General features: G+C 35.4%; 1 protein-coding gene across 1 annotated transcript in view; it reads left to right on the forward strand.

Annotated features, from left to right (window-relative positions):
• The first annotated feature begins 1,941 nt into the window (after window positions 1-1,941).
• LOC140155073 (peripheral plasma membrane protein CASK-like) overlaps window positions 1,942-15,953 on the forward strand; it is a 277,597-nt gene continuing 263,585 nt past the window's right edge. Inside the window, 1 exon segment of the mRNA XM_072177760.1 lies at window positions 1,942-2,048. The gene's annotated coding sequence lies outside the window, so the exon portion shown is untranslated.

The raw sequence follows: 15,953 nt of genomic DNA on the forward strand, positions 1-15,953 counted from the left end.
CAGAAAACCAAAAGCCTATTCAGCATTTGGGGCCAACATTACATGTAGGCCTATACCATATTCCATGGTTTTTGCTACATCATGAAGACCATGTACAAATTATGCATCAAATACATTCTGGCAACTTCTGTTTATTTTGATTAACTGTAAATGAGCTGCTTCTTTTATGTAAGAGTGTAGCTGACAGTTGATCATGTGATAGCTCCAAGTGTTGAAATGGTGATATATGATGTCCTACACCTTAAAGTTACAAGATTGGTTGTTTGTCACTTAGCGTTTCCAATATCACTGCTAGTGATGACACTGGTCGAATCCAATTTGACATTTAACAATTGAATCCTAGTTGGCTGTAGTGATATCACACAGAGTGAGTGGCCGCGTATATACTTAACTCTTCTGGCATTGAAACAGCCAAGAAAGCTTAAAGAATTGACATTCAAGTCTGTCAGTCTACAAACTCACCATTGAGGTGTTGTCGATTCAATGGTAACTTAATAGTCTGGTGGAAAATTTAAAAAAGGTCTCTAGAAAATACATTGCAGCACACAACAGAAACATTAAAAGGCATGAAAATTATAAACATGTACCATTGGAAAGTATAGTTTACACTAATACAGTTGTAATATTCTGAAGACATTTCATTGTGAGAGTATTGCAGCCATGGGTCATTAGGTATTTCTATAATATAGAAAAATGCAAAATCATTAACAGGTCTAAGATCAATACAATATTAAGGATTTACAATGTAACAGTACTTGATGTACATGTATATAGTAGGACAGAAACAACGTTTTGATACAAATTTTGTAGAAGCGCAAAGAAAATTTCATTTCTGTTGCATCAAAATTTATTGTAGGCCTACATGTTTACCAGTTAGTCAAAATTGTTTATCGCAAGTTGCAAGTAAAAATAATAGTTGTGGCCATTGCTACATGTACAGCTGCAACGCATCCAAAAGGTAAGCAGAAGCTACCATTTAGCCAACTGCTAATCATGCTAATGGACTTAGGAGATAGGGTTACTAACATCAATGCGGTAGGCTCACATTGCTGCAACAACCATCAGCATTGCCATATAAAATTGTTACATCAAATCAGGATGTTGTTGGTTGTAACATATCGTGTAAAGTGCCAATGTTGAAAAGGTTGCCGGAGAACATCTTGAGGAAAGATTTGTTCCGGGGAAGTGGTGATTGATGAGTACGCTTCATGAATGAAGTGTTACATGGATGTACACTGGATGTTTCCATAACCTGACCACCTTTTCTGACTACCTTTTCAGATGGTCAGAAAAGGTGGTCAGAAAAGGTAGTCAGAAAAGGTGGTCAGGTTATGGAAATTCCCATGTACACTATTATCAGATCTGACAATTGACTATTGACCAATGAATGTTGAGCCAAAAGGTTAAATGGTCTATGGTTTATTTGACTGACATGTCTGACCATAGAAAAGTAGAAAGAACATGCATGCCTTGAATGATCTCTGCCTTGAGTGCTAAACTCTATACTAGAAGAGTGTGAATGGCTGGGGGGGCTAAACCCCAGAAAATTTTGAATTTCACTTTTGAAAATGATGGGTCTGCATTGCAAAGTAAGATTAGTACATGTACATGTTCTTAAAAATCCACACGAAATTCTCACAAAATATTTGATCAAAGTTAACATAACAAAATACAATATGGCTGAAGAAGTGATCATTCATTAGGAACGGTGATGGTTCATCAAGGGACCATGCTAAAATGCATCTTAATCCAGACTTGTTCATGAAATAAAGCATGCTTGAATCTTCATCAGTTTAGTATCATGTTATATTCTAAATACCATAGCCTCAAAGTATGAAAGCAACAGACTAGAGTAAGAATATCATGTAACGCAAGTGAAATGAGACGACAAAAAATATCAATTTTGCATCTTATATTGTTTTGTTTTTCTTCTAGGGGCCCATTCAGTGAAGTAAGAAGATGTATTCACAGAGAAACAGGTCAACAGTTTGCTGTAAAAATTGTAGATGTTGCCAAATTCACATCGAGCCCAGGGCTTAGTACAGAAGGTAAGATAGGAATGGCTGATTGCCATCAAGACGCCTTGGATACATTTTTTTTTTTTTTATTAGTGTTTTTTTATTTTTCAAGAAGCAAATCAGCAGCCAGTAGTGTGTTTGTGGTAAAAAACAGTTTTGAAAAATGAACAAGAATTGCAAGGTTCGCTTAGTTACCGATCTACTGTATAAGTGGTAATTTTTGCGTACAGTTATTTTCGCGATTTGGAATCAGAGACACATTTTCGCTAATGTTATTTTCATGATTGCCCAGTCCTTCCCTATACTTGTAATACATTATTGCATACATTAGCGAGGTGTTATTTTCGCGGTTGGAGCTCTAAGCGCGAAATTAGCGAAAACAAAACCCTCCTTTTTTTCACTTATACAGTACTCATTACTTTCACATTTGGTCATTAGGCGACAAAAAAAAGAAAAGAAAAAAGAATCTGTTCTATTCAAGTAAGGTTGATCAGACATTTTTTTTCTGGAGACTAAATTACCCTAAAATGTCACCAAAATCTGAAGGTATTTTGCAAACACATTTTCTAAAAATGTTCAGCCAAAATTGATCAATTTTGGTCCAAAACACTTGATTTTACAGGATTTTAGCCAAATTAAAAAATCAAATTCTCCAAAACGCAAATTCTGGGACAGGTTTTTTTTTGTCAGTTTTTGGTCATTTGTTCCTGTAGGCTAACATTATTACAACTTGCAAGTCTATGTGTTTGTTTTCTTGCATTTTATGTGCATTGTATTGTACACTACCATAGATTTTCATCTACAAACATAATTATATAATGTATGCCTCTATAGTAGTGTTTTTTTGACAAAAGACACACACCCTCCACAAAAACATTATTTGGAGTTCGAGCAACTACAATACTGATACAGGTTGCTGTACCTACGAGTATTATTGTTAGACCAAACTAATGTAATTTTTTTTGTTAAAAAAAATCTCATTTAGAGGCATTTATATATAAATATGCTTGTATGGTATTTTTTTTTATGTTTCTGTGTTTTGTGTTAAGCCCGGTCCTGACTCCACATCGCAGCGCGATGCGATGCTGCTTGATGCTATAACAAGTACCGTCGGATCCGTAGCGGTCGCTGCGGGACAAGGAATTCAATTTTGAAAACAAAGAAATAAAAAAAATTCGGAAAAAAAAAATGTTGGAAAAAAAAAATTTCGGGAAAAAAAAAAATTTGGAAAAAAAAAAATTTGGAAAAAAAAATTTGGGAAAAAAAAATTCGGAAAAAAAAACATTTCGGAAAAAAAAAAAATTTCAAGAAAAAAAATTTGGAAAAAAAGAAAAAAAAATTCAATTTCCTTAATTCTCTTTAAAAAAATCCCAATTTCCTTAATTCTCTTCAATTTCCCTTAATTTCCCTCAATTTCCCTAATTTTCCCAAATTTGGGAATGAAACTCTTTTCCAGTATGGGGCGGTATAGGCCCTCCCCTCACCAAGTATCATAGCCATCGACGACAAACAATGTAGACGTAACAGCATTTTTTAGCGTTTGTTACTAACAGACGGACGGACTAACGGACTAACAGGCGGAGAGACATGGTGACTTATAGAGCTGCTCCCCGCAGCTAAAAACTGTAATCTGAGCCAGGATTTTACGAGCTCAGCGTTGAAAATTATCATCGCGCGGTGGAAATTTCAGTCCGCGATGGAGTTGAACAATGTTCAACTTTTTAGCATCGTGCTGCGATATCACAGCCGTGCTCACTTCTGATTGGCTGCTGGAAAATCAAGGTCGGTAGAATGACCTTAAAAGGAGATGCAGACCCACATGCTTTTAAAACATCACAACATCATGTAGCGATGAAATTAAAATGTACATTTTAATTTCATCGCAGCATCGCATCGCGCTGCGAAGTGGAGTCAGGATCGGGCTTTAGTCTGTGTTCCTTTAATTGTGTAGGTGTGTGTGTGTGGGGGGGGGTAGTCTATGTGTGGGGAAGTGGCAGGGTGTGTGTGTGGGTGGGTGTTGTACAACTAGCAGGTGCTTCAATCTTGAAGTGAATAATCATAATTCCATCAAAACATGCTAAAATATAATAATGATGCTAAAAATAATTACAATCCCTAAACCACTTCCATTTGACTTAAATAAGGTTTGTTCTAGAGTCTGCAATGAGTAACAGGAAAAGAAGGGGATACAACTCTTTATGGCAAGACAGCCATGCTTGAAATCTAAATTAAGAGGTAAATCGTAGCCTCAAATTGTGTTGAAATCGTATTTCAATGTGCTATTTGGTGATAATACGATCTTAATTTCAGGACTGCTACATATTCATGTACTACTACAGGGTTATGGAAGGTCTTTGCCAATAATAATACAGACAATTAAACTACCATTAGGGTTTATTGACCCTAGATTTCAAACACTTCCCCAGATAAATAAGCCCTAGGTGTAGAGTTCAGGCTGAAAGTACACTTAGTGTAAATATAACTTGTCTGAACCATGAAAAGAGTAACTAGTCCTATGGGGTAGTTCAATGGGGAAGGGGGAAAATTGATTGTACATTGCATGGTAAGTGTGATTTTGTTTTCATACTACACAATAATTATCATGTATGTCTATGTCTCTATGACAATGAATTGGATCTGCATGGTACTTTATGTTCTTCTTTCCATTATATAGCAAAGAGCAAGGAAATGGTGCATATCAAGCAAGTATGATATTGTCATTTGCTGATGGAAGTCATGTGGACCACTACACACATTTTCCTGTGCACATTTTCCTTGTGCCATTCAAAATGGACATTAATGTAGCTGTAAGAACTATATTTGGCTTTAGGTGAAATGGCCCATGTTAAAATAATGTGCATTGAAGGAGGATGGTAAGGCTACAATGTAGACATGTTTTGGATAAATCATGAAGAGGAAAAACTACCATTTTCATAGTGCATTGATTGTACATTTCTTTGTTTTTTCCTATCAAAGCCATACATGGCAGTTGATAAGTCTGACCCAAATTGGCAGCAAGTGCATATTATCACTTCTGTATTTGCCAATTTGCATTACAACATACATTGTGAATTCCTTACCAATGTCCATGGCATTGAAAACATGTACCTTCTGATAACTGTGTTGCTGTAATCTTCGCATAATTTACATACACAATGTTATCTGTCTCATAGCCTCATAGCATGGAAGAAAGAGATAAGAAGGAACCACAACGAACGCATTCACTTTGTCCACTCCCTTTACCGACATTTAGTTGACATTGTTATTCATGAGGATTTACTTTGATCAATACCCTGCGTTAAATAGGTGATTGGTATTGTATTCCATGTATTTGCATGTCTTCTGGAGCGTGTGTGAAGGATGATTTGAACTAATGACCTTCCGTGCAAGCACCCTATATGATTTTCTTTGGTGGCGTGATCATCGGTCATTGATGGCCTACATCTTTTTCTTCCATTTTGCCCAATTTTCCGAACTTTGATGACTTTTTTCTCAGAGTTGGCAGTCTTTGGCACTGAAACGAGTTAGCTAGTTCCGATTATACACATATAAACTATTAAATTAAACAGGTTTTATGTACGGACTCAACCGAACATTGTGCATTATTTAAGAACATTTTACATCTATTTTTCATCGAAAAAGTCACCAAAATCTTACCTTATTTGCTAAAGATGAAACTCAGCAAAAAACGGCGATTTTGATTACCTTTTCGATGTTTTATAGGACATTTTCTACACAACACGATCAAGAAAACAGTTTGACTGTAGATCCCAAAACAAAGCTACTATACATGTTCAGAGCATCAGTGAAATTCCATAACCTTACTTCTGGGTAGCGTTTGTTTGTTCGTGGATGGGTTTGTTATAAAATTTGTCCAGTAATGATTTTGCCAAGCATCGATCGCGGTAAATGGATCATACATGAAAGTAAGTACCATTGATAGCTTTTCTTTTCATGCGTCAATAGATAAGCGGATTAAAACTTGGCCGATCGAAGTCGTTGTGGTTCCTTCTCATCTCTTTCTTCCATGCTCATAGGCAGACCTTAACATAGCAAACCAAGCTGATTGTTACAGGATTACGGAGTGATTGACAGTTGACGTGCCATTGTGTGTCGATTAAAAGCGAGCTAAGTAATATGTCATTCCAAGTCAGTGACTGTCCATGGGGAAGCCATGTGGCAGATAAGACTTCCTCTGTTCTCACTTAAGTCTGGGGTGATTAGGAAATCATTAATTAATTGCTCATTTAAAGTAGATCTCGTTAAAGCCATGCATGCGTTGGCATATCTGAAAGAAAAAATTTGAATATTGCAAATGTTTATGTACATACATACATGTATGTTATTGCATCATATTCAAACGTGTCGTGGAATAATTGTCTGTATTATCATTGTCATGCTAAAGTTCATGTTTAAAAGTAATATTGTAATCACCACACATTCGTGGATTGAGGACTGTTTATCTGGTCTAATAGTAATAATGCATTTATGTCATTGATGTAGGATGTACCAATTAATAAATTTATAAAAAGTAACTTCAGGATAAATGATCTCAATTCTCAGTTTCATGAAGTACAGGTAAAAATAATGCATCAAATTTACTCTCAGACTCAATATCAAGCTCTTTCAGGGTCTATGTTATTACACAGACTGTCTCCCACCTGTCGTTGGATGACTATATCTAGGGACAGGCAGAATGCACTATTTTGTTGGCAGAAAATGTTTGTAATTTGCTGCTCAGTCACAGGCAATAAGACCTTCACAAAAATTCTGTGGAATACAAGGCCCACCAACTGCCACTGCTAAAAGCAAGGTGACCATTATGTGCCAGTATATGCCAGCCAGCCAGTGCTGGTCATCAGTCACTCATTTGTCAGTATGGATTGATTCTCTACATCCCTGATACAGATGGACACAGAAGGGATTCACTTCTAATAGCTCACAAATTGCCTTTGATAATTGATTTCCAATTCCTGGATTCCCCGTAAAAGAGGAAATATGTTTATTTATAGGCAATTAGGCATTAGTCTTGTCATGTTTTATTTTGTCAGGATATTTTAGCACTTATACAAGAAAATATGCAAAAAATAGCAAAGATTTATGTAAAATAGCTTATTCATGTGGTTTATACAAATATATACTGCCATGAGAGGTTCTGGTTAAAACTATGAGCCCGAGGTGAGATCAATAGTACTATTTCCCTGAGGGGCGCAGCCCCGAAGGAAAATAGTATTAATTTATCTCAACGAGGGACCATAGTTTTAACCAGAACTTCGAATAAAGGCAGTATATATTTGTTTTATATACTTCATTAATATGTTCTTTGTTCATTGATTGGTTAAAAGAAAATTATTTGACGTTTTGACTCTCCAGTTTCTATCCTGAGTGAATTTATGCACAACCTATATTTTGCCCTTCAAAAAAATTCGAATAGGCTAAAATCGGCCTAACTAATTGCAGCAGCGCGAAATCACGCTATGGCAGTTTCGCGTGCGTGAACTGTTCCGTCGCATCGAATGCGCGCACGCGGAAGGCATGGTCAAAAGTACTATTTACGGCTTGGAGGTACTATTTACGGCTCATCCGGGACATTGAAAATACTATTTACGGCTTAGAGGTACTATTTACGGATAGGAGTACTGATGGTATAACTATTTTTGGTCATGTGGTCCACTTTTAACCAATCAATGAACAAGAATATATTAATGAAGTATATAAATAAGAATGTGGATGTATGGGATGTATCTACAGTGAAGTGGGATTGGCACAAAGATGAAACAATTTATCAAGAGTTCAGATGCAAAAACCAAATCTTGATTTCTTGATTTGAGATATACATGTAGGTCAATATAACTTGTCATATAAAAGGCATAATTAGGAAATATGTGCTGTTTTTCATCAAAGTTTTGAAAATATATTTATTAGAACTTTTAAAGCAAGCATTTTAGGGCAGATGTTGGTTGCCTGAAACGCAAAAGTTTGAAGAAGGCGTTTATCAGCTTTTCCATCTGAACTCTTCATATTCATATAGCCTACATGAAAGTTGTGTGGTGGAGCATCAAATATTCTCTACTACATGTACATGTGTAGAAGGCTGAATTCATTTACACGTACCTTTATACTCATCATAATGGTAAGATCATGTCCTGTGATTATTATTTTAGCATAATTTCAGTAATAATAAGAACAGCTCTAGGTGAGAGTTGAATTGTTCATTTGCATATTTGGTCAAAGAACTGCTTTTGACATAGGTGTCATTGAACTTTTCAAATGTCATAGCAATTCACTCTCCGAGTATCGCCATCAATTTAATCATTTGCGCTGTGTACACGTCTAATTGATATTATCATTTATAGTGCCTTTCAAGTTGAATAAAATATCAGAGCAAAATTGCACTTATGATTAAATCATACCCCAATAAATTCTGTTCATTGTGTAGTATTAATATTAATACAATTTTGTTTGTGATTCGATTCTGCCAATGAGTTTGCTATGCAATAAAATTATTCCTCATCATCAGTATAAGAAATTATTAATGTGTGGATGGTGCTGATGGTAAGATTAGGAGTAAAATTACCAGTTGGTTAAGCATACGATTATTAATAATTCTATTAGGGTAGTCATCCACTGCTCTGGCGCGTTAACCTCATCTCCTTAGAGGAATGAAACTGGTAAGACTTGCAGATTGCACTCTGAATTCTAATGTGGGTGGACATTCTCTCTATACAATTTACATGTAGCATCTCAAACCATAGACTATGCTCAAACATGCCATACTATAAGGACTTATATATGACCCCTAATATTGAGTGACCATTTTGTGCAATACCCTACAACATGAGCGTAACTTGAGAGCCGTAAGTGGTGAATGGAGGTTATTGAACTTTGTCATTTGCAATGAGGCTAATTTTGCTTGTATCTACATCTAGTGCTAATTTGGGAAGAAAATTAATTATGAAGCTATTCAGATGCATGCTTTTATGTTTAATGCAGGCCTGCTAAGAATACACAATTTTGGAAATCAAATTACGCACATGGTTTTTCCAAAAATGCAAAAATATGTGATTTCCCTCCAAAATGAAAAATCTTAAAAACCGACCTAATACTACTACTGAATGGGACTTAAAGCCACTTTCTAAAATAATTAAGAGTAAAATAGAGCACCTCAAAAATGTATATGGCAGAGAAAATGTATTTATCTTCTCTGTTTATGCCCAATGATTGTTTTGCTATGTCGAATCTAGCTCTAAACAAGAGTAAAGTCAATTGAATATATTGATTGATCACTGAAACAAAATGGCCCATACTACAAAATGTATAGTTACTCTATCAGGTTGATATGTATTCAATTCAATTTGTGGAAAGTAGTTTTGATAGCTCTTCTCTTTATGAGCCCAATTGGGAGAAAAATGGACAAATGTTTGCCCATTAGCTTTTTTCTGTGGAAAAACCAATTGTGCCATCAGGCCCCATCTGACATCCCACTGAAGTATTGTCAGTTTTATAACAATTTACATAAATCTTGTGCTTTATATAGAAATTTGCCAGTTCGTTTGATATTTTTAATTACTTTTAGTGCCAAATTAGGAGGTTTTCATGGCAACTGTGGTACTCTAGTTACCCAGGCCCAGCAATTCATTCATGTGGGTTTAATCCTATTTACCCAATACTTAACCTCAAAGATCTAATAATACATGACCTGAAAATTGTCCAAATTTAACACTTCAATGGATACTCCAGTTTCTCTGTGGAATAAACCTGTCCCAGGTAAGGTTATTCATTTTACAGTTCAGAATCATAACTCTTGCATTTATTAATGCTGCAATAAAAAAGCCTGATTTGATTCAAGATATGTATATAAAATATATTTAAACATATGCACAGTTAAAGAAACTGCCCCAGAAACTGCACATAAAATATTAGTAAAATGGACCTGTGAAAAAAATAGTGCTCATATTCATGCTATAATCTGGGACTGTAACCAGCCCTGTTTTAGTTCTGTGACGCCCCTCGAATATATGTAGCACCAGCGAAGCGATTGGGGGCATATCTTAGATCATCGTACAGGTATCAGAGCCCCGGGACAGAGCCTGTGAGTCTACTCGATACAGTAATGCAAGCAGGCTTCTATTTACTCCTTGAAACAACATCATGTCCTAAAGTAGGATATGATAAAACTGGAATTCTAGGCTGAGAGGTGACGGGTTCCTCCTCACTGTGAGGCACTTGACGACAACATCCTCACCATCATCACATTATCCAAAGAGGAACTACTTTGTTCCCTGAATTTGTCACAATATGCAATGATGTAGATACAGCACAATATCCTAATGTCACTTTCTAAAACCTATACAAATTTAATATAAAGTGTCTTTTAGCAGCTAAATTTGTAACACATTTAATGTCTATATAATAAGACCTTTTGCTGTGTGGCAGTTTATTTTTAAGCATAAAGTTTTCATAGGATATATGAAATCGGATGAGTCTGATTTCAAATTCTGAATACATCGCTAGAGTTTATGACTTCCTGTGGCGGCTGGGAATTAGATTTCAAATTAAATTTTTATAAATATGGTATGTTTTTGTAGCTGAGGCATTTGTCTGATGGAAATGGGTTTATGAAGTGCAGAGTCTGGATTGTAGAAGCTTTGTAGTGAGTAGAAGAGTAGAATGAAATATTTCAAACATTTTTAAATTTTTAATTATATTGAAATTCTTTTATTGAATTAAAAAAATTAAAAAGAATTAGTGACAGCAGGAGTTATTTTAAAGCATTATAAAGGATATAATAATACATGATTTGTAGACATAGTACAATTTCACAAAAATGCTGTTTTGGGGTGCAAAATATGTTTTTTGGTTGTCTGAGTCTGGAAAACTGGATTTCAAAGTTGGCATGTCTGCAAACGATTTCTTATCCCTGGTACATGTACACCCCTGCACAATTACATTGTGGACTGTGTGTTCATGTGTATAGTATGGTAGTAGTAAATGTATGCATTTGTGTCATTCCACAAAGTCATTATGTGTTTCAAGTTCATGTGCATGCATAGCAGCTACAGCACCATAGGCAACTTAATGTCACCTTCAATATGTTGTGTGTGCATCAAAGCTGTCAGGTATTGAGAGTATACACCTGTGTCAAGGGGTGGCTTCATTAACTGCCTCATTGACTGGATGGATGGATGCAGAGATGGATGGATGGACTTGACTTTCTTCAACTTTTATAGTGGCATAACTGTGGACGCCAGTAGTGGCACCAGGAATTTTTTCCGGGGAGCATTGAGGGGGCAAAGCAAATTTCAGGGGGGGGGGGAATCAACACATTTTGTACAAAATTATCACAAAAATTTTCATAATTTTGGGTTTTTACTGGGGGAAACAGGGGGGAGGGAGCAAAACTGCAAGAGTTCTGACTGGGGGCATTTCCCCCTCATGCACCCCCACCCCCCGGTGGTGCCACCACTGGTGGATGCCCAGCAACTGTGGACATCCATGGTTCTCTTTTCCTGTCAATGTATTACAAACAATGTAAAAATATGTATAAGACCATGTCTCATTTGCTGGATTGAGTCAGTCAAGTCTTGGTTGGATAGTAAGAATGTAAAGGGCTCGTTTGTCAGTCTTTACAAGTAGGGGTGTCTTTGGAGGGTGTGTGTGCATATTTGATTCCCCTCCACATAAACCATAAATGCCCATGATCCTACAGAATTTGTATGCAGGCAGCATCAGTAAGAAATGAAATGATGTTTTGCCGATGCCCATTCAAAAACTAATGGAACATAAAAAGTGTGGGTTAATATAGCGTAAAGTAAATGTGTACTTTTCCCTCAGTCATTAGCAGCTACTGGTGTGAAATATGCACACATTTGGAAGGTACACATGTATCAATTTAAAGTGGGGAAGCTGGAACACTTTTGTAAGGCCCTGCTTCCTACACCTAGTATAATCTCACAGTTCTTAATGTAAGCTTCGAGCATGATTAGAGAGCAATTGTAACATGCAAAGTGTAACTTGATAGATGATCGCTGTAGGAGTTTCGCTGTTTTCTCTTTCTCCCATTAGCACTTTACTTCCAGTGAACTATAGGGGGCTTGAGTAGACTTTGATGAAGACCACTTGGTGTGGGCAGTCTGTTCTGGAGACTACAACTAAAACTAGATGTTTTAATATGCACATGCACATACTTTTTTTTGTACCCCTTCACACATTCACACAGACATTTAAAACCTGAAATGACCCTGTTGTTTATTATTTGTATTGCCACGCAATGTGATGCATTTTACACTCATGTTTTGTCATCTAATGAAAGTCACAAAATAATGAATCTACAAATGTATAATGAAAAAGTTACCTCACTTGTTTTCAGCAATTATGTGCCAGGGAAACTCAAGATTGATTGTCAGTAGCCTTATTTACCCTTTGTATTGCCATACAATGTGACCCTGGCATGCCATCAGTTTGTTTCTGATGCATCTATTGTCAATTTCCTGTCCATTGTGTTGAATTAACTCCCTAGAACAATAGATTTACCAAGTATGTGCAACATATTGCAATTTGTTGCTTGTGTGCATTTCAAAATAATTCTTGTTCATGTGAAATTTAAAATGTGCTTATAAGTTTAGTTGAACTCCCACCCTGCACATAGTTTATGTCAACTTTGATTGACTAACAGGATTATTTCTGTTTTAGTTTCCCAAATTTCTTATTGGTTTTAGTGTCTATGCTTGTGTGCATTTCAAAATAATTCTTGTCCATGTGAAATTATAAAATGTGCTTATAGTTGAACTCCCACTCTGCGCACACAGTTTTATGTCAACTTTAATACCCTCAGTTTACTTGAATAATAAGCACCTGATATGGCTAATTAGCGCTAATGAGTGATACAAGCATTGCAAAATGCAACTATATTAAGGTCACAGTTTATTGGTTTTGAAAGGGTTTTTGAGATCTTTTTCAGATAAGTAACAATTAGCAGTTGAAAAAGAACCATGTGGGCTCTTGTAAAGAATAGAGATTCAATTGAATTAGAATATTACATGCTTGTTCTTTGCCTATTTCTATTTTGTACAATGATATTTGCTTAAAAAGTTACCCTTTTCAGAGTCTTGGTTAGCAGCGACGTAGCTTGCTGCAACGATATTTTGGCTCTGCTGTGATTTCATTACCTGTAGACTAGCTTCACCTCTTGTGTGTTCTTGAATTATAAATCAAGAATGAGGAAACAATTTTGGTCATAAACTCTAGAACCGTGGTCTAGAACTATAAGTGCAATTGAATTCTTTGACAGATTTTCTCAATGCAAAAAGCCATTGGAAAACTTTGTCTAAGAAAGTGATGGAGCGTGACCCAAGTTAGTTATTTTTTGTATACAAACTCGATACACATGCCCTCCCCATGGTAGCACTCAATATTGCTAATTGGATCTAAAGGGCAATATTCATGAAATAAAAGTGTATTAAAATTTAAATTTGAAATCGAGTTCTTAAATAAAAAATAAGTCTGACTTTATTATCTATTAGTAACTTGTCAGAAAGTAGGACAAGCTGGTCGTCAACAGCAGTAGTAAAACAAATAAAATAGAATTAATGATCACTCTCTGGAAGCAGTGCAATAAAATGGAATTATACCTTTGGCAATTTCAACAACTTGTGTCTCTTTCTCTCACATTTATAGAAAGTGCGAAATACATCATGAAATATAAGGTGCTTAATTAACATGATTTTTTTTTTTTTTTTTTTTTAGTTTCCCAAATTTCTAATTGGTTTTAGCGTCTATTCTTATTGATTCCAACATTTTCAGACTTTCAGTGACATTGTTTTATCTTTAGTTTGTATCTGCTTCTGGTGGTTTATTACATCTTTTAGTATAGGGTGCCTACACCTAACTAATGTGATTATAGACTTCATGTGGAAAAGGGAACCAATAGCCACTGGGTACAGCATTACATAAGAAGTAAGCAAAGATGTATGTCAGGAAATGTGACCCTGATTATGAAGGTGTTACACGTTGTGTCCTCTTTAATTTTACTTAATCAATGGAGAAAATTAATGAAACTAGGAAAGACTATGGCCATTAGGTGAATGCTGGGAGATACAGATGCACAAGTGTATGAAGTGACTATTTACATTAAGCAACCCAACAAAAAGACATGTTTCTCCCTCAGAGCAAAGAAAATAATCTGTGATGTGAGGTGGGGTAGTGTGAAGTGGGTCATGTTTAAAATCACTTGATGAAGTTGATGGTTACTTTGAAAGCTCAAGGTGCATGCCCCACTAAAGACATCACATTACTATATAAGTGGGAATTTCGCAGAACATTATTTTTCTCAAGTTTCATGATCAACACAGCTGCCATGAAAATAAAAACAGGCAAATATGTTCTTTTACAAAATTTTAAACTTAAAAACAAAGTAAATGTCCAAATCGGGAAAGCGAGGATTACATTCAAGATAATTAGGGCCTACCATTTTTACAGTATGATATTCAAAATGCACCAAATTAAGATTTTTTGTTAGTTGAGGAAACATGGGAAATACTAGCTGCCTTTATTTTAAAAGATGAAACAAATCTGACCTTTGATACCAACTATAACAGCACATTCCACTCAGATATGTTTGAACACATTCTCTGTCAGAATATACCATTTGATTTGGAACATCGTAGAAGACTATACAGTTTTATTTGACATGCCATGCATCTGAAATTCCCATGCATTTATTTTTGATCAGAAGTTTAGGTGGAATTAAATGTGGCATTTGAGTAAGTGCCTTAGTTTTTATCTCTTTCATTTTACTATAATTTGATCTTTATTTGATCTGTGACATCTGACATTGCATGATGCTGTTTGATTGAAACCATAATCTATATTTCATTATATCATGAAAGTATAGGAGATACTGCCATGATTATATGTCTTTATATGAGGACAATTGTGCGTTTTCCTGCCTATAGGGCTGGGAATAGAAAGATTGGCCGGTTTCCATTTACAGGTTCACATGACCCTTAAAAAGTGGAGAGATAAAAATTGAGATAGCATGTATCAGATATACCTCTTAGGTTTGCTAAGAGAATATGGAAAATGGTTTTGAGGACATTTTCATTCAGTGCTACTACAATAGTGGCACTTCAGCTAGGAGTAGATTGTTATTCTCACATGCTCATCTCATGTGCCCTGGAGGCAAAGTTCACTGGACTGATAGTATCTTTTAAGATTTGCAATCAAGTGAGTGAATTGTTAATGAATAGATGAGATTGATGAAATACACATGAAATATATTTCCATTTTACATTGAAATGAAAAATTTCAAGAAATTATGACAGTTCTTAAAATATTAATTGTAGGGCTTATCATATGGTTAAATGACTATTCATTGACTAATTTGCACATTATTTTGACAAACAATAAGTTTTAGTAGTTGGGGGAAAAGTAAAAGTGAGAACAACAATTATCTTGAGAAAGTATATCATTCAGTTCTTTTTTTCTCTACTCTTTTTTCTGTAATAAAATAAAAAATTTTTAATTTGGATTCTGAAAGAAATACTGCAAAATGACATTCCCAATTTTACGCTCTAATTCAATTTGAATTTTGATGCGAAATACATATACATATGGTCATTTTCACGGTAAAGGGTGTAACTTTGGATTTTTAACATTTTAATCTGTAGTGTTCTAATAAAGCCACAGAATTCCATGATTTTTGGCCACATAAGTCATCTAGTTAGCAGCTACCTTGGGTAGCATAATCAGCTTTGGGAGTTACTGCGTTCAGTTTTAGCAGGCTTAAATGTACTTAATATTGCCATTTTGAAAAACTATAAAAACAGTAACATTTTTGTAAAACCCTGTGTTTTCTTCAGTTAGTTCATGGATAATTTTTCTTATCCTGAAAGTACAGTCATATGTTCAGTAAACACTGCCACATTAGATTAAATT

This window comes from Amphiura filiformis, chromosome 6, assembly GCF_039555335.1.
Source record: "Amphiura filiformis chromosome 6, Afil_fr2py, whole genome shotgun sequence".
NCBI classification, from domain to species: domain Eukaryota; kingdom Metazoa; phylum Echinodermata; class Ophiuroidea; order Amphilepidida; family Amphiuridae; genus Amphiura; species Amphiura filiformis.